Source organism: Falco naumanni, chromosome 10 (genome assembly GCF_017639655.2).
Source record: "Falco naumanni isolate bFalNau1 chromosome 10, bFalNau1.pat, whole genome shotgun sequence".
In the NCBI taxonomy this organism is placed as follows: Eukaryota; Metazoa; Chordata; class Aves; order Falconiformes; family Falconidae; genus Falco; species Falco naumanni.
The window spans coordinates 9,022,375-9,045,679 of record NC_054063.1 but is presented as its reverse complement, the minus strand read 5'-3'; the positions used below and the strand labels follow the sequence as shown (position 1 = coordinate 9,045,679).

Here is a 23,305-nt window from a genome sequence, read left to right as displayed (position 1 = left end):
GGCAGTTGGTCTGGATTAAGAAACAGATGCTCAGATGGTAAACTATTTATGACAATAGCAATTTACAATATAATTAAGTGAAATATGTACAGAAGTGAATACTATAACTGAGAAGTTCTGAAGATTTTTGCTTTCCAGGTATCACATGGCATGTGAAAGACATCGGTTTATCCAATTATAATCTTCTGTGACCTTCTCTTTACCTTATGACCTAGCCACTGTAATACTCAAATAAAATGCAGTAACTTATAAATCATAATTAAGATGCAAGTTCGATCCTCTGATTGTTGTACTGATTGCCCTCTTCCTTTTGCTGTGTACTCATGAATAGCTTATTAATCAATATTATGAAAAAACAAAACCCATACATCTACCCAGAAAAAATACACCCTAAACCCCCTCCAAAAAACTCCAATGTGAAACACAAAAAAATTTGAAAACATATTGCAATAAAATTAAATTCTAATTTTTTGCCTTTTTTTTTTTGTCAAGACAATTGTTAAAGCTTTCATGTGAAAGTCACTGGTTTAGAGTTATCGCTAAATTTCAATAAACTAAACATTTGTAAATGAAGCCCATCATGATGGGATAAGTAAACACATTTTAATAATGTAATGTTCTTCCCTGCCATCACTGATTCCCCCCCCCACACCCTGTGAATAGTCTTCCTGACGTTACCACTTAGCAGGATACTAGTAAATGAGCCAAGAAAGCTTTGCCTTGGCACACTTGCAACTTCATTTGGGTTTCAGTGACGAAACCCAGAGATGAAATAGAACCACAAGAGTTCAACAGTCTATTAATAGCAGAGTGTTGTGAAGCATCGGATGTATAAGGAATCCTGCTACAGTAATGTAACTTTTCCTGAGACAGTCCTTTTTTGAGAAGTTGTTTTTGTGGGGGTTTTTGTGTGGTTGGTTTTATTGGTTTGATTATTTATTTATTTATTTAAAAACTGAGGTTGAACTGCAAAATCTGTAGCACATTAAAACCTAAGCTCTTTTAACAGAAAGTGAAACAGCAGTATAAGGATTTGTCTGTGTATCAAACTAGTAGAGAAAGACAGAAATTATAATTAAGTGTGATTTTTAGAAATTGGGTACTGTTAGTTTATCGAAAAGAGCATTTTTTTGGTGATGTTTGGGTTGTTTTTTGTTGTTGCATGTGTATTTTTGTTGGTTTTGTTTTCATAGGAGGAATTATACCTGTGTTTTCTTGCTTGTTTAGCAGACAATATTTCTCCTGCTCATAACTATCATGAGATGAATTTTTTATAGCAATACAGTCATGTTACAGCAAGTGTAACAAAACCCCAGAGCGATGACAATGCTAACTGGTGTTACAGCCAGTTTATTTGTAGCCAATAAAACACATTTTTACACTTATTTCAGTTGTCCTGTCACACACTCATTCACATGGCATATATGTGTTTGGTTTTTTTCCTAAAGGAAGCAATCTGATTGAGAGTAACTGTCTCAAGCAGCAAAGGGAGAAACTTAATCTGCTATTTAACTTTTTTTTTTTTTATGAGAGGAGAAAATGAGTCATAACTAAAGCAGGGGAAGAATAAGATAAATAAAAGCTGCTCACAATAGCTAATAATAATTACAAAAAGTACCATGCTGGTCTCAAGATCTGGCTGTTGAGAATGATAGGTTTAATAGCAACATTCCCTGGTAAATTTGTGAGAACGAGTGTCAAAATATTTAATTGGGAATGCAGGCATTTCTTGTATTTAAAGGTCTCTTTTTCAGCAAACGGTGCATAAAGCTGTGAACAGGACAGTAATTTTCATGTAGTCAGTCACTTGAGGCTCTAGCGAGCTCTCAGTAAAATCAATGGCAAAATTTTTGCTGACTTCACTGAAGTGGATGGGACCTCAGATGTATGCATTCACCTCCCTAATGAGGGATAATGCTTCCTTTCTTTTCCCCTGTAAAGACTGAGTAGTTTTACCTACATATGAGAATGAAAATTGTGAAATTTCTAAGTTCTAGCACCATCTTTATTTATTATTTTTAATTCCTCTTCTGCTTCAGCTGCAAAAGGCCTACATCCAGTTGGTATATCCATAAGTGCCTCTATATTCCTGTCTTGAATTTGCATCGATTTCACTTAAATGTAGAATTACCACCATAATGTGTAAGTACATATTATAAAGTTTGAACCTCCACATAAGTTTCTTATTACCTTAATTTTGTAGAATGTGTAAGTTTAGTGTTTAGCAGTGAAAGCTGGTTAGTTAATTTCAGTGGGCAGTGTCAAAAGGGATAACTTTATTAACATATACTTGCTCTCTTTTTTTTTTTTTACTCTTTTGGCATATAAGATAATCATGACTATGCTTTTGATTAAAGGCTCTTGTTAGGACAGCTAAACATAAATGATATGTGGTCTGAAATTTAATGGCAATGGCTTTTTGTTATCATCAGCTTTGCTTCTATTTGAGGTGAAGGGAAGAAATGCAAGCTTGTTCTTTAGTCGTTTTCAGGAAAAAAATATATTTAGAACTTTCTTATTGCTTTTTTGTAAACAAATCCAAACAACTTCAATAAATCATGGAGGGAGAAGGAGGAACAGGCAGAGTGCTACCTTTTGATCATACTTCTCCATCTACCTTATCCAACCAAGTTCCTTATTTAATTAACAGTAGGGCACAAATATCCTAATGTTGCTCCTGACATAGTAAAAATATATCCCTGTCCTGTAGAGCCTGTAGTCTAAACATGCTCCCTTCTTGATATATTTAGTCAGTAAGAATAAGTTGAGAGAAAATGACTTAAATAATTTTACCAAGCAGATAGCTTTGCCAAGTAAATCTATTTAAAATGTTTACAAGTATGATGATGCATTATCAAAGAGAGGTATATGGCATTTATTTGCTTCAGTCTCCAGCAGACTTTTTATGCATGACTCAGTGGAGGTTGTACAAATACCTAACATTTATAAACATAAGGACTTCAATATTGTTGAGTTAAGTCTAACCAACTACAGTCTAACAAATAAGCCATTGGAAAAATGCTGTAAGCTAGCAAAGGTGTCATTCAAGATGTAAAACAAGCATCTGTCCTCAAGGGCTCAGTTCTATATTTTAAAGAGAAAAAATGAAAATAGTTCAATAAAAAACTCTTAATGAAAGTAAATAAAAGTAAATATTGAGAAATAATATTGTTCTATTTATACAGCAGCAAAGGTCTTAAAATAAAGCCTCTGCTCTTGGGGGAAAAAATCAAATGAAACAAAGAATTTGTCAAACTATGTAGAAGAAAAGCACAAAATCCAACCATTACTGAGACTGTGATAAGTAAGAATAACTTATTTCTGCCGTCTTCCCAGGCCATCTGAATTTAAGTTTTCAAACTAGAACCATAATCCAAGATCAAATGTCTCTGTTTCATACCTCATAACAACATTTAGGAGAGGTATGTAAAGCAGTAAATCTAAAAGTCTAAAGCAGACTAGGGTGCAAATGCCTTAAGCAGCTCAGTTGCAGCTTTCTGATAGTGAAAAAACTTAAGAGGTTTCCACAATTCCTGATAAAGGTCAAAATCCTTTTCAAAACAATGAGGAAAGAGAGCAGGTGTTCAGCAGGTAGGAAGTAGTACTTGTCTTCCACAAAAGCATCACCAGATAAATATATAAATTTGTAGGACTTTAGCTATAGTAAATTAAAAATACACGTTCAGTGGAATAGACAATACATGTTTAACTGATCTCATTGAAGCCATAGTATCTTAAGAAAGCAAACAACTTCTTGAAAAATTTAGAAATGGCTAATGTGCTGAAACATTTCAAGTAGAATAGTCACCAAACAAAGTAATTTGAAATCTGTATAAAGACTTTATGCATAAACTTTGCAAACAGAGGAAAAGATTCTTTGAGTGGGAACACTTTTTTCATGTCTTAGCATGAATAAAAATATTGCTGCTTCTTAACTATATAATGACACGTGAGGCTTAAACTATTATGAAACCTGCTTTTTTTCAGGTGACAAATGCTACAACATTTTTTTCTTGGAGATCGTACCTTTAGCTGTAAGCATGCAAAAGGGTTGTCACAGATATTGCATGCTATTAGTAAAAATTGTATCCCCCAAAAGCTTCAAACAAAATGTATTTTTAAAGAAGTCAAAGACTGTAAAATTAGGTCCTCAGTTAGGAAGTGATATGTAGAAGGCTTTTTGTGCTTAAAGCCTCTTAACAGACATCAACTACTGCAGTTGCAGACTTGTGTTTGTGGATGTGTTGTACGGTTTACATCAGTGCCCTGAATTTTATAAACAATTACATTTAAAAGCCATTCTTCTGGCGTCATACTGTCGCCCATTGTCAAACATACCTTTATTCTCAATGGTTTTGGATTAGTTAGTGTTATCTCTGTTTGAAAGGAAGGAGTGTTTAACTTGTATAAATCTTAAAAAATCTCTGTTAATGTCTCTTATGGCACTTTCTGGACTTGTACCCATGCTGTTCACAATGCTTGACAGCCCTGTCTGGCCTTAGGAACCTTCCTAAGTAATTGAATTTTTCAGTTTTGTAGGAAATAAATGGACCATGTGACTCCATGGGTTTGGTTTTGCTTAGGTTTTCTTGCATCATGCCAAAAGAGAAGCTCTGTTAATCTTATCTTTGTCTTCCAAAATATCTCAGCCTGATGTTTTTCTTCCCTCAGCTTTCAGCTGAAGAGGATTTACACAGCTGACCTTCACAACTCTTAAAAGAAAATCTTTAGTGGGGATCTGGCACAAAACCTATGTATTTAAATGCGCGTTTGTATTACTTTTGGATTGTTGTCCTCTTAAACATGAATAATCCTGGAAAGTAAAATCAATAGAATGGCGTAACAGTCAGAAACCAAAACAACAAAAACCTAAATCAAAACACAAAACAACTGATAGACAAGTCTCATAATTCTGTTCTGAGTAAATGAGTTTTCAGAAATCATGCTTGCAGTTATTAAAAACTTTGTTCATCGTCTTTCAGTTCCATTTGAGTTAAAGGCAGTCTGTAATAGTTAAATGTGACCAGCTCTTGTTTCCATGCTGTAAAAAAAAAGGCATGTTTATTAGCAGTTGCATATTTCAGTAAAACTCCGCCCATTTTGAAAGAAGAGATCTAGCATTAACTGATTATGTTGGTGGAGGCATAAATGTGGTGCAAAGTAAATTTCATGTGACTTTCTTATTATTTTTCTTTTAGGTAAAATCAGTTTGCAACAAATGTGAATTAGTTTTATAATCTCGCTCTGCCTTCCATAGGCAATTTTACTAATACGGTGCAGTTTTAATTTGCAAATAAATAGCAAATAAATAAAATAAAGTGTTATTTAGCAAACACTTCAGATTTTGAGATAACCTTTTCATCTGACACTCAGATATTCAGTTTCTCCCTAACTTGCAATGAAGCTTCCATGTGTCTTTCATAGTAAATATACCAAATCGACTACCTGGCCTTGTATCTTTGGGGAAAAAACAATATATTAGTAGTACCGTGTAAGAAACGGACAACCTATTTCAGATAGGTTCAGATTTGTTTCAGTAAGTACTACCTTTGTGGATAGCAAAGTTTTAGCCCCCTGGGGCTAGATTGCTAAGTGTCAAAACACTTTTTCGCATTTTCTGAGAGAAGTCACAGTTCTGAGTTTAACAGTGAGCTCTAGATTTTGAATTGTAAAAACAGTTATTTAATTGAAAGTTGAAAACCATGTTGGAAAGTGTAAAAAAGTTACTTATTCTGAGCAAAACAGTCAGAAAGCTGAGGAAGGGGAAATAAAGATAGATGAAATTGTGAAGAATACAAATGGCATACTGTTTGGGATGGCAAGCAATACTGGAGAAACAATTGAAGTCCAGAGTTTCTAATCATGTTTTTTTGAGTTAAACATGAGTGAGGTGCTCTTGTTGGGGAGAAAGGCATGTCTTTGAAGATACCTTAAGTAGGTTAATTAGTGCAGTGACATTGTAACGACCCCATTCCTTAGGGGGGTTTTATGTGCTGCTTATTTGTATATATGTTTTTATTGAAGGAATATATGATGTGGTATGGATAATGCAAGCCAAAAAGCCAGGTCAGTGAGATGGGATATTTGGTATTGGAGAATTTATGCTCTTTGTTTCTGGCTCCTGGCCCACTAGGCTACATGTAGTCTTCTATGGTCAGAAAGGGTAGGAAGGATGAAAAGCATGTGACAACAACTGTCATTGCTCAACCACAGGGCAGTTGTTACATGTTAGCTGCTAGAAGTAATGAACTATGTGCTCACCTGCAGCTAAACAGATATTGGAACAAATTTCTACTACCTAAGGTAAAAATGCTTTGCTTAAACCTCAGTGAGGTATGGGTGATATTTGATCATTAGTTAAACCATAATTTTTGCCCCTTACTTCCCCATGAGATTCCCCAGGGTATTTGACTTTGCTGAAGTGGGTCATTGTGGAATAGATATAGAGTGAGAGCAGAATTTTTCTCTCTATTAATGAAGTTCCGACTTTTTAGGAAAAGAATGAGGTAGTTTTAACAGGGAATTTAACTATGGGAATTGGGAGTAAGCATGTGGTGATCTGGTGCAAGGAAACATAAAGCGTTTGTGTAGGTTACCAGCTCTGTTGTGCCTACTTACAAGGGTACTGTCACCATAAGGCTTGTTTCTTAACAACTCTTCTAGTGTTTCTTTCTGGACAGTGAGGTCATTGTATGGTATCTAATGTTGAGAATTAATGAGTTTGAATGTAGATATCTAGATAAAATACATCCCTACAGTTATAAATTTATGTCTCAAAAACCCCAAAAAGCAAGATCGCTTTTCTACTTTGTGCAACGCTGTCAGTTTGAGGTCTGTTTCAGTCAAGAGTGGTATGAACTAGATCAACAATCATGAATTTGTATTTTGCTGCAGATGTGCTTCTCATCTCATTTTCCTCTTCAAATGAATGGTGTGATGCTGAAGTCTCCAGATGTCAACACACAGGAGCTCATGTGACCATTGAAATAAAGTGAATCAAAAAGCTCTTCCTTATTGAACTCATGTTCCATAGCTGGATTTAGTAGAAGTTTGGCTTCTAAAGTGGGATTAAGCTGTGTAGTTGCAGAGGCGTGGAAGCCAAGGTTTTGACTAATGATTTTAGGAATCTAGTAAAATGTTTTGAGTGAGTGGACATGCAGGATGTTAGCGCATCAAGTGGTTTATTGGTGTAGTTAACTTAATCCTTTATACATAAACTACAAATCTTGATAGGATGATTAGGTACGTATTAATGAAAAACACCAAATTATGCATATGTCTAAAATGTATTACATGTATGAAACTGTAAAAGTTAATTTTTGAAGCTCTCAAAAAACGCTGTGAAGAGACAGGTAAATGGACAACTGCGAACAAAATTAAAGGCCCTGTAGCTCAGAGACAGATGTCTTATACTGTGTGTAGCAGATTCTTGACTATCACTTCACAAGTAAGTAAATCTGGCCTGTCAAGCAGGATGATAAAAAGAGATGGATGCTAGATCTAGTGATTTTAATTACTTGGATTTGTTCCATTGAAATGTGGTTGCCAGGATATTGTTGCCTAAGCTATATAGAAGAAAAATGCAGATGCTATATTCTTGCTTGTAGAGAGTATAAGGATGACATTTTTTCAAAGTTTTCCTATTGAAGCATTTCTCATGCAGTTCAAAAATACTGTTTAATAGTCATAATTGTATACTTGAACTATTGCATTATCTCTGCTTCTTAACGTGGTCAGAGAAGTTAACTCTGACTGTGAAGAATCCATCTTAGATGAAGGAAACAAGAGAGACCTCAGTGAGGTAAGAGATTAAACTTGAAACGGATATTTGAATTTCATTCCTGGTTTTATACTTGCATAAATCAACGTGTTCAGATCATTAAGGAGCGTGCTGTTCCACCAAATCTCAGCGTTTATATAGATCCTTACAGGATTATACAAGGGCTTAATGGAAGTAGGGTAATTCAGGCTGCTTCTTCAGATGACTTGCCTTGCAAGAATTTATAAAACTGTGTCCCCTGTGCACTGAAGGCTGGAGTGTGACAGGCTGGTACTAACACAGCACAAGCAAGCTAGCTGAAGTACTAGCAGAGCAATGGCAGCACAAAGCTAATTATGTTAATGCAATGCCCAAACTGCCTTCAGGCTGTATTTAGCCTAGAGCATTAGGACTACAGCTTCAGAAAAGGATTTGATTTTTTAAAGTGAATTAATGACATTGAGATTGTAGGGAAAAGAATAATGTTACTTCTGCAGGACAAATGCGGTTATTCCATTGTAGATAAGACAGCACATGTGTCGGAAAGCTAATGGGCTTTAAAAAGACCATCTTTAGCTTGTTTCTTCCTTCTCTTTCTTAAATTTACATATATAGATTATTTGAACATAGAGCATGGGTAGGTTTCTTTAATCATATCTGCATGATTAAGAAGAGCATAAAGTGCATCTTCAGGACAGAAAATACTGAACTGTCTTTCAGCAGTTTGGTTTAGGGGCTAGGCTACACATTTGGATCTGTTTGCAGTGGGTTTAGATTTTTCTTTCTGGCTAATAACTAATTCTTGTTGCTGAAGGCTTTTTGGAGTTGGGTGGTGGTGTTATTTTTCTTGCTTTCTTTAGATGATTCATCAGTAAAACTTTCCATAATCCTGTTTTTTAAATATGTTAATATGTGGTCAAGATTTCTTATAACTAAAAGTCCTTTCCTGGGAACAATGTCTGCTTAACATTCCTTCTTTGCAGTACTGTATCTTTATTTTTCCATGCATATGCAAACAACCCTTCTTCCCCACTCCTTGTTCCTGTTCCTTAAAATAGTTAAATTCTTCTAACAGTCAGAAGAATTGTCCTAAAGTTCCTGTGAGTTGGCTAAGCAGTAACATCTTATTAGCGTGAGGCCTTTCTCATAGTCAGGTTAAAATAAGATTTGAAAAAATATTCTTCTAACAAATTTACGAAATTAAAGAGCTTGTTTTATAGTTAATGTGCTTGACATATGTTCATGTGTATACGTTTCAGCAGCACCAAAAATTCTTTGATGCAGTATCTAGAAGACAGAGGTGTTAATTTGGAGGGTTTCTGTAGATGTTCTCCGTTTCAGTGGGGGATTTGCAGCTCCCTGTTGGAAGCCTGGGATTTCAAAGTAATGTCAGGGGTCTGTATAGTATAGCAATGAAGATTGCTTCATCTGTAGCACACCAAATAGTATTGGTCCAAGTCTGATGCTGTATGAAGAACAAAGAGGAATCCTGCAGTCTGGACCAGAGATAGTGTCAATAAGATGCATTAATACAAACTGAATTTTCATCCAGGCTTTCAACTGCTGTGTTGAACTCTGTTAATCCACCTTTGAAAGAGAACAGGGTGGCAGACAATAGCAAAACGATGCCTTCTGAGTTAATGCTAATGATCAGAAAGTGTGTTTGATTATTATAAAGCATCAGAAAAAAGTAATTTACAATAGGCATCCACAATTCATCTACAGTTTTACAGCAAGTCACAAGGATTAATCTTGTAATCTGTGGTAGTCCTGTCCCATCCAGTGAGCACAAAGACTCAACTCAGCTGGCAGAAAACCATTTCTGAAAAGTGCTGTGGGAACTAAAGACTGGGGCAGAAGATGGATGCAGAATTTTTACTGAGCAAATAAAAAGGTTACTAAATGTAGCAGAGAAAATTAAATTTATTTTAAAAAAAAAAAAACAAAAGAAAGAGGGAAAAGGAGGGAAATTTGCTTCAAAACAGTGAAACTTAAAAAACCCTCACAAAACTAAACAAAACCTCACCCCAAAATCAAACCAGTCAAACAAAAACCTGTTGCTTCTGGACTTTGGGGACCAGCTATCTAACCTTATTTAAAATAATCTCAAGCTTAAAAATCAAACGTAAATGCAAAAATACATGCAAATTTTACTATTGGCTATATGGAGGGGTTGCCATTCTCCTGCTGCAAACACACGAGCTTTGCATTCTCTGAAATTACTGCTTAACAGTTCTGATACCTTATATAATTCAGTCTTTCCAAACTTAGCTTTCTCCCCCCCACCCCCCTCCATCTACAGTACTCTACATGCAGGTAAATCTTTATTGTGTATTTGTGTATATAGGTATATCAGTATTACATTTTTCTGTTTCTGCAATTTGTAAATGGGTAGTTTTTTCCTGTTTTATGTTGGCCTCTTACCAGCAACACTGGGACATCCATGTACTGAAGAGTATGTTTTGTCATTCCCAGTAGCAGCAAGTTTGGAGGCTTTTCGTAAAACCATATTACTGTGTGGGTAGTGAAGACATGCCAACTATCCTTGTAGCCAGCTTGTGCCCTAGAGACAGCACTGGTGACAGCTCCCAGTTTCCTGATTAGTTTTGATTAAGTTTTGCTGAAGAAGGTTGTACGCACCTGCTGTTAAGAAGCTGTTCAGAAAAAAAATTTTTTAAAAAGTAGCTTTTGTACCACACGTCTTAATTTAGAAGAACAGTGTTGATGACAAAATGCTAGAAACTTACTCATTAAGTTAATCTAGCTAAGCAAAGGGACAGAACATGAGAACTATAAGTAAATTCTTACAATTTATTTCTCAGAAGGTGGTTAGAGACCTGGTCACCCATTACATAACAAAAATTAGCTGTCATACATGTTACCAAAATGTACAAGCAAATTAAGGTGTATAGAAAAGGCATGGCAATATCACCATATTAAAAAGGGACATGAGGTGGTCCCTGGTAACCAGACCTGATACAGATTTGTATTTTGTTCAAAGACATATTTAGACTTCTGAACAAAGTGTTTAAAAAGTAGACACTAAAATGGCAAAGAACTCTTAAGTTGCTCTTCAAAGGCAAATAATTGTATACCTTATATTTGAGGAAATCCAGGAACTTTTCAAATAGCACTTTCATTTTATGAAGGTTTCTTCTATTTATGTGGCACTGTTCTGATAAGTATATAATCTTGGTTTTCTATAGTGCAAGTGTAATTTGGTTTTAATCATGCTGGAACTTACATCTCTTTCATTCTTGGAAAACTGGAGAAATAGTTATATCTAGCTCTATCTAATGTATCCTTACCAGAGGAAAAGGATGGAGTTATGCGGAGCATTGACTAAGCTATATCTATTTTCTGATTTCTGTAGCTTGTAAAATTGCATGGCATGTGTACATGCTCACTTAACATTTCATTTCTTTCTTTTTTTAAGATGGCAAGCTGATAATTAAATAAGTTATATTTATATATATAATTATAAATAAAGATACTTTACATCTTAACTTTTTATATGTATAATTGTTTGATATCAAATAATTCTGCATATTCTTTTCTGTAGCTGAAATAGCTTGTCTGCACCTCATTGCCTTATTGACTGAATTGCTCCCAATTCATGCTGTTCTTGCTCAATTGTTTGCTTTTTAGTAAAGATTTTCAGAGCTCCATTTAAACTGTAAACTAGGCACTGTAAGAAACTATGTGTGAAAAGAGAAATCTGAGTTAATGGATTTTTTTTAATATCTATATTTTGGGCTACAAAGTTTTGTCAAAATAGAAATAAATTTGAAACAATTGGGAAAAACATTTTCAAGATACAGCATTTTTCTTCTGCAAACAAATTAGGACAGCAAGAGATGTGTAAACAAATACCAATATACATTTTGTTGTGATCAGTCTTCAAAGAGTTGATAAGAAAATGTATAACCTAGCATAGATTCAAGAATACAAGGACTAACAGCCTTGCTAATTTTCCGAGACTAACTGGAAAAGAAACAAGTAAGACTAAGAAATGTAAATGTAAAGAACATGTAAGTCCTCAAATAAAGCAGAATGAGTGTAGTAGGTTTTGTGGGTTTTTTTTTTTTTAAGAGGCATGAAAGCGGGATAGACAACAAGTTTTAAACAGTTTATCAGAAGGTATTAGCCAACTGCATATTTCCCCAAAGAGAGATCAAATACTAGAGTGGACAAACAGCACTTTGAAGCCCAGTATTTTAATGTGCTTGTTTAGCATGCTTTTTGTTGTCCTCTGGACCAAACTTTGCCTTCGAGAAATCAGTAGTTCATGTCTATAAAAAGAAGCTGTCCTTATAGTCTAAAAAGCAGATGGGTAAAACACGATATTTAGCATGCTTTTCTTTGCCCAAGCCCTGTTTTCTTGGGGGTGCGTGTGTGTGTGTGTACTACTTTTGTGCTTAATCATACCCTTGATTTAATTGTCTGTTATTTTTTTAAAATGATAATTGCTTCCTGTCGGAACTGCAATTGTGTGGTTTTCCAAGAGGATTAAAATTTAAAAAGAAGGGACTGTTAACTTAGTGGTAGTTTTTAACAAAAAATTGACAGGTTATATTTACCTCTGTGGATTAGTTATTTTCCCTGGTGCTTTTCTCAGTAAGAAATTAAGATTAATGTTTGTGAATCAGATAAAACATGGGCTAGGGCCCCCCTTTATTTTCCTTTTTCTAATTTATTATTTACTACATCTCCTCACAAATATGTCTCAAAGTATTAAAGGATATACTATACTTTCCTTATGGGCTACTACACTTAGTTGTTTAAAGTGACTTTAAGCAAAGTGAGCAGACACGTGGATTGATAATGGCAGAAACTGGCTGAATGGCAGAGCTCAGAGGGCTGTGATCAGCGGGCAGAGCCTGGCTGGAGGCCTGTAGCTCGCGGTGCCCCCCAGGGTCAGTGCTGGGTCCAGGCCTGTTCCACTTGCTCATCATGACCTGGGTGAAGGGGCAGAGCGTGCCCGCAGCGAGTTTGCTGATGATACAGACCTGGGGGGAGCGGCTGGTTCCCCAGAGGCTGCGCTGCCATTCAGCGGGACCGGGACAGGCTGGAGAGCTGGGCAGAGAGGGACCTCATGAGGTTCAGCAAAGGCAGGGTAAGGGCCTGCACCGAGGGAGGGACGACCCCGGGCACCAGCACGGGCCGGGGCTTGACCGGCTGGAGGCAGCTCTGCCGAGAAGGCCCCGGCAGTCCCGGTGGGCAGCAAGTTGCCCCGAGCCAGCGGCGTGCCCTCGTGGCCGGGAGGGCCAGCGGGACCCCGGGGTGCACGAGGAGGCGCGTGGCCGGCAGGTCGAGGGGGGTGATCCTGCCCCTCTGCTCTGCCCTGGTGAGGCCGCACCTGGAGTGCCGTGTCCAGTGCTGGGCTCCCCAGTTCAGGAGAGACGGGGAACCGCTGGAGAGGGGCCGGCGGAGGGCGGAGAAGATGATGAGGGCACTGGAGCATCTCCCTGATGAGGAAGGGCTGAGGGAGCTGGGCCCGTTCAGCCTGCAGAAGAGAAGGCTGAGGGGGATCTTATGGGTGTCTACAAATATCTCAGGGGCGAGAGTCAAGAGGACGGGGCCAGGCTCTTCTCAGAGGTGGCCCGCGACAGGTAAAAACTGAAACACAAGGAGTTCCACCTGAATATGAGGAAGAACTTATTTACCCTGAGGGTGACAGAGCCCTGGCACAGGCTGTCCCGGGATGCTGTGGAGTCTCCTTCTCTGGAGACATTCAAAACCCACCTGGACGTGACTGTGCAACCTGGTCTAGGTGAACCTGCTTTAGTTGGGGGTCTGAGCTAGATGATTTCCAGAGGTCCCTTCCAACACTGACCATTCTGTGACTTTTATAGAGAAACGTATTTCTAGGTAAATGCCTTTGCTATGTGGTATTTCATTTCATTTGCTTGTAACTGAGTGTAAGAAATATTTTTCATACTTTTTTTGAAGACATAGTTGTCTATGTAAGTATAATCATATGCAAATTGCAGTCTGTAGCTGCATAAATGTAGATTGCATTGATTGAGTATTTTAATGGCATTAATTAAAAAGAAAAGATTGTGATACTAGGACAGTGACATCATACTGTTAAAGCAATTTTAAAAATACTGCAATGCAAAAACTTTGTGGCATATCTATTATCTGGCATAACAGATTCTGATATGAAAGACCACCATGAGGGTTTTGAGGATGAGGGCAAGAATGAGGGTTATTTTGTTGTATTTATATTGAGGAATCAACCAAGAAAAAAATACTATTCTTGGTGTCTTGACCAAGTTGCTTTGTCCCACACAGTTAAATACTTTCTAGTGTTATACAACTGTTCAAAAGAAATACAGGTTTCAGTGCACAGAGAGGGATGAAAGTTGTCAAGTAGAGTATTCTCCTCAGAGAGTTAACTATTTTTCAAGCTATAATGTTTTGAAAGACAAATGTCATTTTACCTTACAACTGAGGTAAAAAATAGTATATGCCAAGTAAGTGAAGTTAAGTACATTTGCATGACTGGAGCAACAGCTCAGAGAAGGGTGAATTGTATTTAAATGTCAGGCTACCTGAAATGCTATAATTCTATAGCTATAAAATTTGTCTTTCATAATGTCATGCAACTCAGCACTTTTGCTGTGGAATTGTCTGCTTTACACCTGATACCTTTCCTTGGTTTATTCCTCTGCCTGCAGCTGCCTTTTATTCTGCAGCCCTTCCCACAAAGAACATGCAATTGAACGGTATTGTACAGTAGCCAGACTGCAGAGGCAATCTTCAGTAGCAGACTTCAGAAACGCTTTGCAGCTTACACTCAGGGAGGAAGGGGAGTCATAAGCCTTGACTGATAAGCTGCTTTTGAGCATGATACAGGCACCTAGGACAAGTACATGGATTTTCTAGAAGATAGGGACAGCACCTAAAATGCTGTGAGGCAGTGTGATTAACTCAAAAAAGAGTGGGAGCATTTCCAGGGAAAAGCAATGCTGATAGTAATTTTTCCTGACTGAAGCAATCCTCTGCAAATACAGTGAATGCTGTCAAGGGAGAATGATACTGAATGGATTTCTTCCTTCCCCTGGTAAAAGCTATGGAGCTTGTTCTAGAGAAGGCATTAATCTGTCAAATCCTATGCCACCATCATCTCAACCACTGTGTGGAGGATTGAAGCATGGTTTTGTCCACGTTGTGTTTACTTTCCTTAGACTCTAGTGCACTGCTCAGGGGATTTGAGCACGTGCTTGTGTTTGAATCCCAACCAAGGTAGAAGAAAGAGGCTTTAGATGCCAAGCTGCTGCCAGCTGTTCTCATCCTGGTAAAGGCCCAGATGTTCTGATGAACAACTGTGGGATAGGATATAACAAGTGTAGTGACTTTCAACCTGCCCTGTTTGGTCTCTCACAGAAATCAGAAATCTGTTTCCACTCTGTTCCAACCCCGCTGGAGGAAGAAAGCGGTAATGTGGGCTTGCTACCAGCCTGGGACCTGCAGGAGGACTGTGTACCTATGAATATTGGTAGCTTATGCTCCAACGTTCACTTCAAAGCATGGTACTATGACACTCTCAGATGCAACACCCATTTTAATTTACATACTACATGAGTATACTTGTTGGTACAGTTATATATCATACTGAAAATGGGTTTTTTTCTTTACTAAGATGACAGCATTAGAATATAAAATGGCTGGACTCAAGGCCAATTAATATGTTTAACACTTAGGATGATCCTGGAACAGACACAGTTAAACTATCTAATCCAACTTACTGGATTCTCACATATCCCCTGTTATTCGTGTTCTCTTTCTCCAGGTAGCTATCTAAATAATATTGGAGTTGGTTTGGTTTTGTCTCGGATTTGTTTGGGGTTTTTTTTCTGTTACGGGATAGCAGGTGAAAGGAAGGTCTGAAGCAGTTGTGGGTGGGGATAGTATGCTTTAAATAAAGCAGAATCACTTGCTCTGGTGATTAAAACACAACACTGATAAATGTTTCATTGCCTTATTGAAGCATGACATGATCCAGCTCTGAATATGCATTTCCTAGTAAAAGCATGTCAGTTTCTTGTTTTGTGGAAGTTCGGTATATTGTAAGGTGATACTGATTTTTATTTATTTAATTATATATATATATTTAAAAAATAGGTTAGGATATCTGCTAATCAGATGTTTTTGGTGTTGATTTTCTTTATACAAGACTGCTGTTAGAGTTTTAACGTTACTTTTAAAACAGATAAACATTTGATTTTCATAATTCTGTGTATGAACAGAAAGTCTTGCTCATAACTAAAACAAAAATTATTTTGCTGGTGTTTTTGAACAAAACCACCTTGTGTCTTTTAGAACTAGGACATTCACCTTGAAGAGAATCCTAGACAGATAATGTACAGAAAAATAGGCCACCGGGTTGCCCATTAGGAAACACCAGGAAATTATGATGAGACTGGAATATGGGAATAACTGTAGAGAGGGCATATTAGGTTTTAGATTTGAGGTGAAAAAGATATAATCTTGGTCCAAAGGAAGGATGAAAAGGGGACTGTGGAAAGGAGCTGGCAGAGGAAAGATACTTTAGAGTCTCATGCTGATACTGGTAGATCTTTGCAACAAGTCATAAAACTGATATAGGCAGTTCTGGAGGCATGACAGAAATACAGTGTGCTTTAAAGGTGATCTGGCAAAAAATCTCACTGGAAATGCATCCTTTTAAATGTTGGCAAAGTATGAGGCACCAATCCTGTGCCTAACAGCTACTTCTCTGTGAAGCTAGGAAATAGCAAAATAAATTATTCTATTTATCAGCTTTCTCCTTACAATGCTTCTTTGAGGCGGACAGACATTTAGCTATGTACATATACATATGGCGATACTGAATACGCACAATGAATCAATGCTGTATTCTGAAACGGCCAAACTCTTATCATGTACTTAGTAGAAGAGTGTTATTTGACACTTTAAAAAAATAAAAAATAAAAAAAATGGTTAATTCCAAAGGACAAGCAAAAGTCATGGTCACATCTACAGATTGAATCCCCTTTCTGTAAAACATCAAGTAACTTCTTTAAAATTTTCCAAAAATGTTCTTACATATATTCAGCATATATAACAAATCTTAGATCTCTTCTTGGGGGAATCAGTTAAACCATGCTGGCTGAAAATCACTGTTTTGAAACCAGTCATGTTTATGCGAATGATCTCAATTTTGTCATATCTCAAATAACTGAAACTGCAAAACTGCGATGTTACAATGGAAAGTGACAGATAATTTTATCTATGGACATTCCTATTGATACCCTTTTGTTTGCTTTTAGGTGCACTATATTAAACTTCTCTAAGGAGAAATAAAAAGACACAAACAATTCCATGAACCCTGTAACAGTCAGGCAGCAGCAGTCATCCGATCAACAAAAATGTGAGTTAAAGCTTTTCTCTAGGATTCTACTGGTAGAGGTGGAATAAGATTTCTATCCTTTTTTTTTTTCCACAAGATACTTGGAAATTTTAGAAAAAATGACAAAGAGTAAAAATTCCAGCATTGAAAAGTATTAACCCAAATCATTCTCTGGTCAGGGTTTGTACTTATTTTTACTTTCTGCTGTAGGAATGGAGATCACTTACTGTGTCCCTGATAAAAGCTTCCCACATTACTTCCTGATAAGTTTATTTTTACCATGTGGTAAATGTACTCTTCACCCGCAACTAATTCTTAAAACCTAGGGCTGTTACTTGAGTCTGCAAGCATTCAATATGGGTACGATATTGATACCAAGTTTCAGATGTGATTAAGAATTGTTATTTACGATTAATTCAGGAAGGCAATGTCAGCTTAAAGCCTAAAAAATATGTCTTGCATCCTTTTCCTAAGAAAAAGCAAAGTCATCCTTTTCTTGCTATGAATTAAAGTATCTTCTTGCAATATTTTAATTTCCCTTTTCTTAGACTGGTATATGATAGGAAGTCCAAACCTCAATATGAACACTGAATTCAGAAAGAAGTATAACTTTACTATTTTGGCCTAGATTAGTGTGTACTAATAATCTCTTTCCCTTGTATTTTTGAATACAGTAGTATGCTGCTATATGTGCGTATATCCATGTGGAAGGAGAAGCCTGTCATCCTTTGGAATTTTTGTCTCCTAGTTCTTCACTTCTGCCTAACTTCTCACAGAGAAGGTAAGATGGAACTTGGTCACAGTGAGCACTAATCTCAACAGGTTTCTAAAAAGATCCCCAGAAAAGTAATTGTAAAACAGAGAGAGAACTCTGATGGGAGGTGTTGCCTATGGATAAATATAGGGTTTTCTATGGATAGATACTCGACCAGTGGCTGTGATTGTGTCCAGAATTCTGGAATGTTTTCTTTGATTGACAATGGAGTACTTTTACACTTCAAAAATATCAAAAGTGTGAGTGCAGTTTTTTCATTTGGATCACCTTCCCAAAAGGTTTCATTTAACAACGTATTAAACACATTACTTGTACGTATGCTAAGGTTTCGATTACTATTAGCAGAAATTAAAGCTGAACCTCACAAAGCAGTTCATTAGGCTAAGTGAAATGCATCAATGACCTTGGAAGACTGTGTGTGCTAAAAAGTATTTGATTATATTTAGCTTTTTGGCAGGCTAATTTTAAGGGCGTGGAAACACAATAACTTCCTTGCCCACAAAAGTTTAAATTTCTGATACTGTTTTGCTTTCCCTGTATACTATTATAACAATCTTCATGTGGTGCTTTTATTGAAACTTCACTTTTAAAACCACTTTTTTAAGGCAGAAACAAGACAAAACAAACAAAAAACCCAAAAGACTTAGGAAAGGAAAATATAGTGGTTTCTGTAAATGCTTTGTGTAACGTTTTTCCACAGACTTGGCCATTTAAATTGTGTTTGTCAGTTTGGATGATTTTATTGATTAGCTGACAATGAATGCTAGTAAACAGATTGACATTTTGGTTTTTGGACTCTTTGTCTGTGTCTCATATACAGATGATTAACTACCTGTTTTGAGACTGAGAAAGATGTTAGCTATATAAATAAAGAGTCTTTATAACTTAATTAGTAGTAGGTTTTTTGCAAGCACTTTAAGTACTACCAAATTCTCAAATTTTTCTGCATAACATGGACTAGTTACAGGTTCATCTGTATGACCTCAAAGCAAACTTTATTTACAATGTTGTCAATATAAATGTTTTATTTAAGATGAGTGGGCTCTAGCATATGTCTCCATATGTTGTTCTGCAGGCTCTTACTTTATTCTGCAATTGCATATACTTTTAACTTAAAATTTCTGATTGATATGAAGTGCTTCTCTTTTGCTGTAGAAATTTGGAAGCAAAATGTCTGCCTTCAGAAGACTCACCTATAAAAGTTGCTGTGTAAACATTAGAAGTATCATAAAGTTTTGTTACATTTTGCATAAATAATCTGGCATAGCTGCATGCTGAGTGACGGTGAATATTTACTAATACCACCTTGGTGAACCAATTTTAGTTCAAGTATTCTAGATTCCGTTTGGGATTTAGTATTCAGCACAATGAGTGAGTCCCAGATGTAGAAGGCTTATTGCACGTTTTGCTTTGTGTATTTTTTTGTAAAGTACGTACTTACCAGACCTGTTCAGTTTTGTTGTTTGGGTTTTTTTTTCTCCTGTCTGGATGAAGCTGGCAGATAAGATTAATGAGATCTGTATAATGAATGCCAGCATGTAAGACAAGGTAACTTTCCACTTCTGTGTGCACTATAGCAGTAGCAACAAATAAGCCTGAAAGCCACAAAACCCAGAAATCTGATGCAAGATTAAATATTTAAACTAGCAGGAAAATTCTGTGCAAGAAAACAAAGGCACACAGGAAATCTTGGGCATAAACTCAGTTAACTAGTTTTTCCATAAAGTTGAGGAGAAATAAGATGTTGAGGATGGCTAATACAATTGATTCAATTAACAAAATTGACAGTGCTCTTTGGCATTTGTAAGGTAGACCTGAGATTGACAGAAATGCATTCTAGATGTAGTAGGACAAAAGTCTTAATTGACAAAAATATTTTGGGATGTTTTTAACATGAAATAGGAAAAATAATGTCATAGAACTCCATTTTTATATGCAAATAGTATCACTTTTGTTGCAAATTTTTAGCATGCCTGATTAATAATCTTTGTACTTCAGTCACTGAATAAAGAATAGAGCATGTAGTCATGTCTTACCACTTAGATTTTGTCAGATATAACATGCTTCTTTATCACATGGATGTCAATTATGTATAGGCATAAATGATAAGAAGCAATATTTTCCATGTAATTTATTTTAAAGTCCTGATGCATAAATTTTTCTAAATAATAGTGGAATACTCTTTATAGAATTCTTTTCTAGGCATTACTCTGTACATAGGTTGAGAATTTATGGCTTTATCCTGGGCCCCTCAAAAGCTCAAATGAAAACACCTACTGCTGTTTTTACCCAAATAAGCCAATTAAAGCCAAACCTAGGAGAAGCAGGGGGAAAAGTGTGGCAAGATCACTTATTTGCTCGAACAGAGTTTGCACTTGAAAATGGTTGTGCCCCAAAAATGAAGCTCCTGCATGAATTCTTACCTATATTTCAGCCCTAGAGGCAGAACTTGGAATTATTTCAGTATGACCAGGGTTTTAGTGCTTGTGTTCATCTTTTCAAAGGTAAAATCTTTAAAGTAAAATCTTAAAGGTAAAATCACAAGTAAAAATCTTTAAACTTAGGGAGCCTAACTATGAAACTTGGCAATGATATGGACTGCACTCTTCTTTCATAAGTCACAGAGCTGTGAAAATCCAGAAAACAGGAAGCTAACTGGTGGGGGCGCATACATTCCACTGCCAAGCCATATGTATTCCTCAGAAAACAGTATCTAGCTACTCTAAAATACTTCAAAATATGTATGAAAGAATATTTTCACGCTATTCCTGGGGAATACACCGACATAATACATCAAATATGTTGGGTTATGTGAGAAGGGGTGTGTGTGTGTGTGTTTCCTGCTGCTGTTTGTGGCCAGCCCTTTGTATTAGAATGTTTTAAAAGAAGATGGCATCATCAGATCTTAAAAAACAAAAACAGAGCAAGCAAACAAAAAAGCCCTATGAAAAAAAAATTTTATATATTATATGTTACTATGTCGCCTTATACAATTTTAACAATCTAGTTAAAATAATTAATTTTAAGATGCTAAGGTTCCCTCATTCAAAAACTTAGATTTTTTTAGCTAGCAGGTTTCACCTGCATTTGACCAGAGATCATTCACGTTAAAACAATCTATGGGCAAAGCACTTGCCAAAGCATTGAGCATGCTATAGGATACAAAAATGTACAGGCAGTTTCAGGAGCTCAAGAATGATGGAAGCATCATTTTCCCCTTCTTGTGAGTACCTCCAGGGTCTTTATATGTCCCCTAAATACTACCTAAAAAGTAGGGATCATGTTTGTGTGGTACAAGTGGATGGGCCAAACAAAATAGAACTGAAACTCTGTTGCTATAGGTTGCTTCCATAGCAGGGCTAGTGGCTTAAATCTCCTTTACAAGTTACTGGCTTCATGAAGTTTCTAGTAAGAACTTGAAAATATTTTGAGAACTCCGTTACTGTAACAAATTTAGCCTAAATTTTGCCAACAGTGTTTATAGGATGCTAGACCAATGGACAAGCAACTTAACTGAAAAGTTTTATTTCCCAGAGGATGGTAGCACTAAAAGGCAGTAATAAACTCGTTCTTGCCCAAACAGGGTTCAAAGCAGTTGTTGCTATGAAGGGGATGCGTGCAGATTTAAGAGAAACACAACTTCCATTGCAGACAAGTGAAATGTTCTATACTTGTGGCCTGAAAATTCTGAAAAAAATAAAATTGAAAAATGATGAATTACAGATGCTAGTAAGGCTTCTGTAGTTGCAGAGAACTAGATGGAAGACTAACCGTGTTGAGCCACAACAGAATATTTCAGAACTTGAGTTTGTGGGTAATAAAATAGTAATTCAGGGAGATGAAAGGAGATATTTTAAAACATCTTGTCAGAGAGCCAGTAATAGTGCAAAGTGGACCAAGGGCATCAAAACCTGAAATGGTTTTTAAAACACCTAGCTGCTCCCATTATCTTGGGATCGAGCATAAATGCCTATATTAGGAATTTTTTTTCAGAACTTTTTTTACTGTGTTAATTTTGGGGGCAAAGAATGGTCTTAAGCATAGAATAACGGGCTTCCTAATGCAAGCTTAAGCCTGACAGGGCACAAATGAGGTGCCAAGCCTCTTATTTCCTTATGTTACAAGGACTGTGCTATGTTGCAATCAGCTCATCTTTGCCCACTTCTACAAATGTCCTCATGTTTCCATGCATCGCTCCCCTATCGAGTGTGCTTTCCAAGTTGAATCGTCAAATCTTTACTTTCCTTTGATCTGTTTATGCCTTGCTGGTTTTACTAGCCATTATCAAAAGGAAGCTAACATAGTTTTGTCATTTGCTCCATTCTCTTAAAGCAGCCCTAATATGCCCCCTCAAAAGTACTAGCTAATAATTTTACATAAGTTCTGGTGCAATGTTTTGACATTTCCCACCCTCAGCTCTCTTGTCTCTAATTGACTTGTAAAAGGTTTTTTGGACGGGGTTTGGCTTGCGTATATTTAATAACTTTACAGCACCTGGCATAAGCAGAAGTTTTAATATCCATGGATGTAACTGTAATACTTATAAATCTTAATTGGCTGAAGGGCTGGAGTAAGATCTATGCCTGTTTGAGAGCTGAGAGCTCTGAATCACATGCATGTGATTCTCCTGCAGGTACCTGAATATAGCATGGTAAATGTTTTGGGTTTCTTTGCTGTCTTCATGCCCCATTTGTAGCTACGTTCTCTAATGGGATGCAGGCAACTTCTGTGGACTTCAATGCAAATTATTCATATTCTCCAAGTGGAGAGCAGAGCCCATGACTGGACCAAAGCCAATGTTCTTTAAAAGTTCACATGCCTTGTATTTGCTCTCTAATTTAGACTCCTTCTGACCAAACAAAGGGGGGAGGATGGGGGACTGAAAAATAGTAGCAACCGTTTCAGTAAAAAATTCTAAGGATTTACATACCATGATGTAAACTACTTCATCTGTTCTTCCTACTTGCCCATTTTAATCAGAAATGAGTAAGTAGAGCCTTATATGCAGTGAACTTGAGGAATGCTAATGGGATGTCTGCATCATGTTTACTCAGAGTACTTATGCCAGAATAGGAAAGCCTTTTATTCTGTAATTCTCTGAGGCAAGAAAGAGGCTTTCTGAAGAGTTACTTTAAATTTAAACTCTCATTCTAATGTTAGACAGCCTGTTGGATCTCTGAGTTAAAAATTGCTTCAGCTTTAGTTACTAGAGCCAGATGTAACTTTGACCTTAAATGGTAAAAGCTCCCAAGAGTGAAAGAGAGGCTGGCCTAAGGGGAAAAAGAGGAATAACTGAAGTTTTAGGTAAGTCATCTCTATACCCGAGAATAAGCTCTCGTTCAGCTGTGAAACAGAACGGAACAGTATTTCCTCCTTAAAGGTACAGTACCTTGCT

At 36.7% G+C, this 23,305-nt stretch overlaps 1 protein-coding gene across 9 annotated transcripts in view; it reads left to right on the top strand.

Moving 5' to 3' along the window:
- IRAG1 (inositol 1,4,5-triphosphate receptor associated 1) overlaps window positions 1-23,305 on the top strand; it is a 115,027-nt gene that overhangs the window by 18,230 nt on the left and 73,492 nt on the right. For 4 of the 9 annotated variants that reach the window (XM_040608786.1, XM_040608784.1, XM_040608785.1 and 1 more), the window contains exon 1: window positions 23,035-23,214. The gene's annotated coding sequence lies outside the window, so the exon portion shown is untranslated. Of the gene's footprint in view, window positions 1-17,055; window positions 17,157-17,809; window positions 17,917-23,033; window positions 23,291-23,305 lie in introns of those variants that run through there. The other 5 variants (XM_040608787.1, XM_040608788.1, XM_040608780.1 and 2 more) reach the window with 4 other exon arrangements.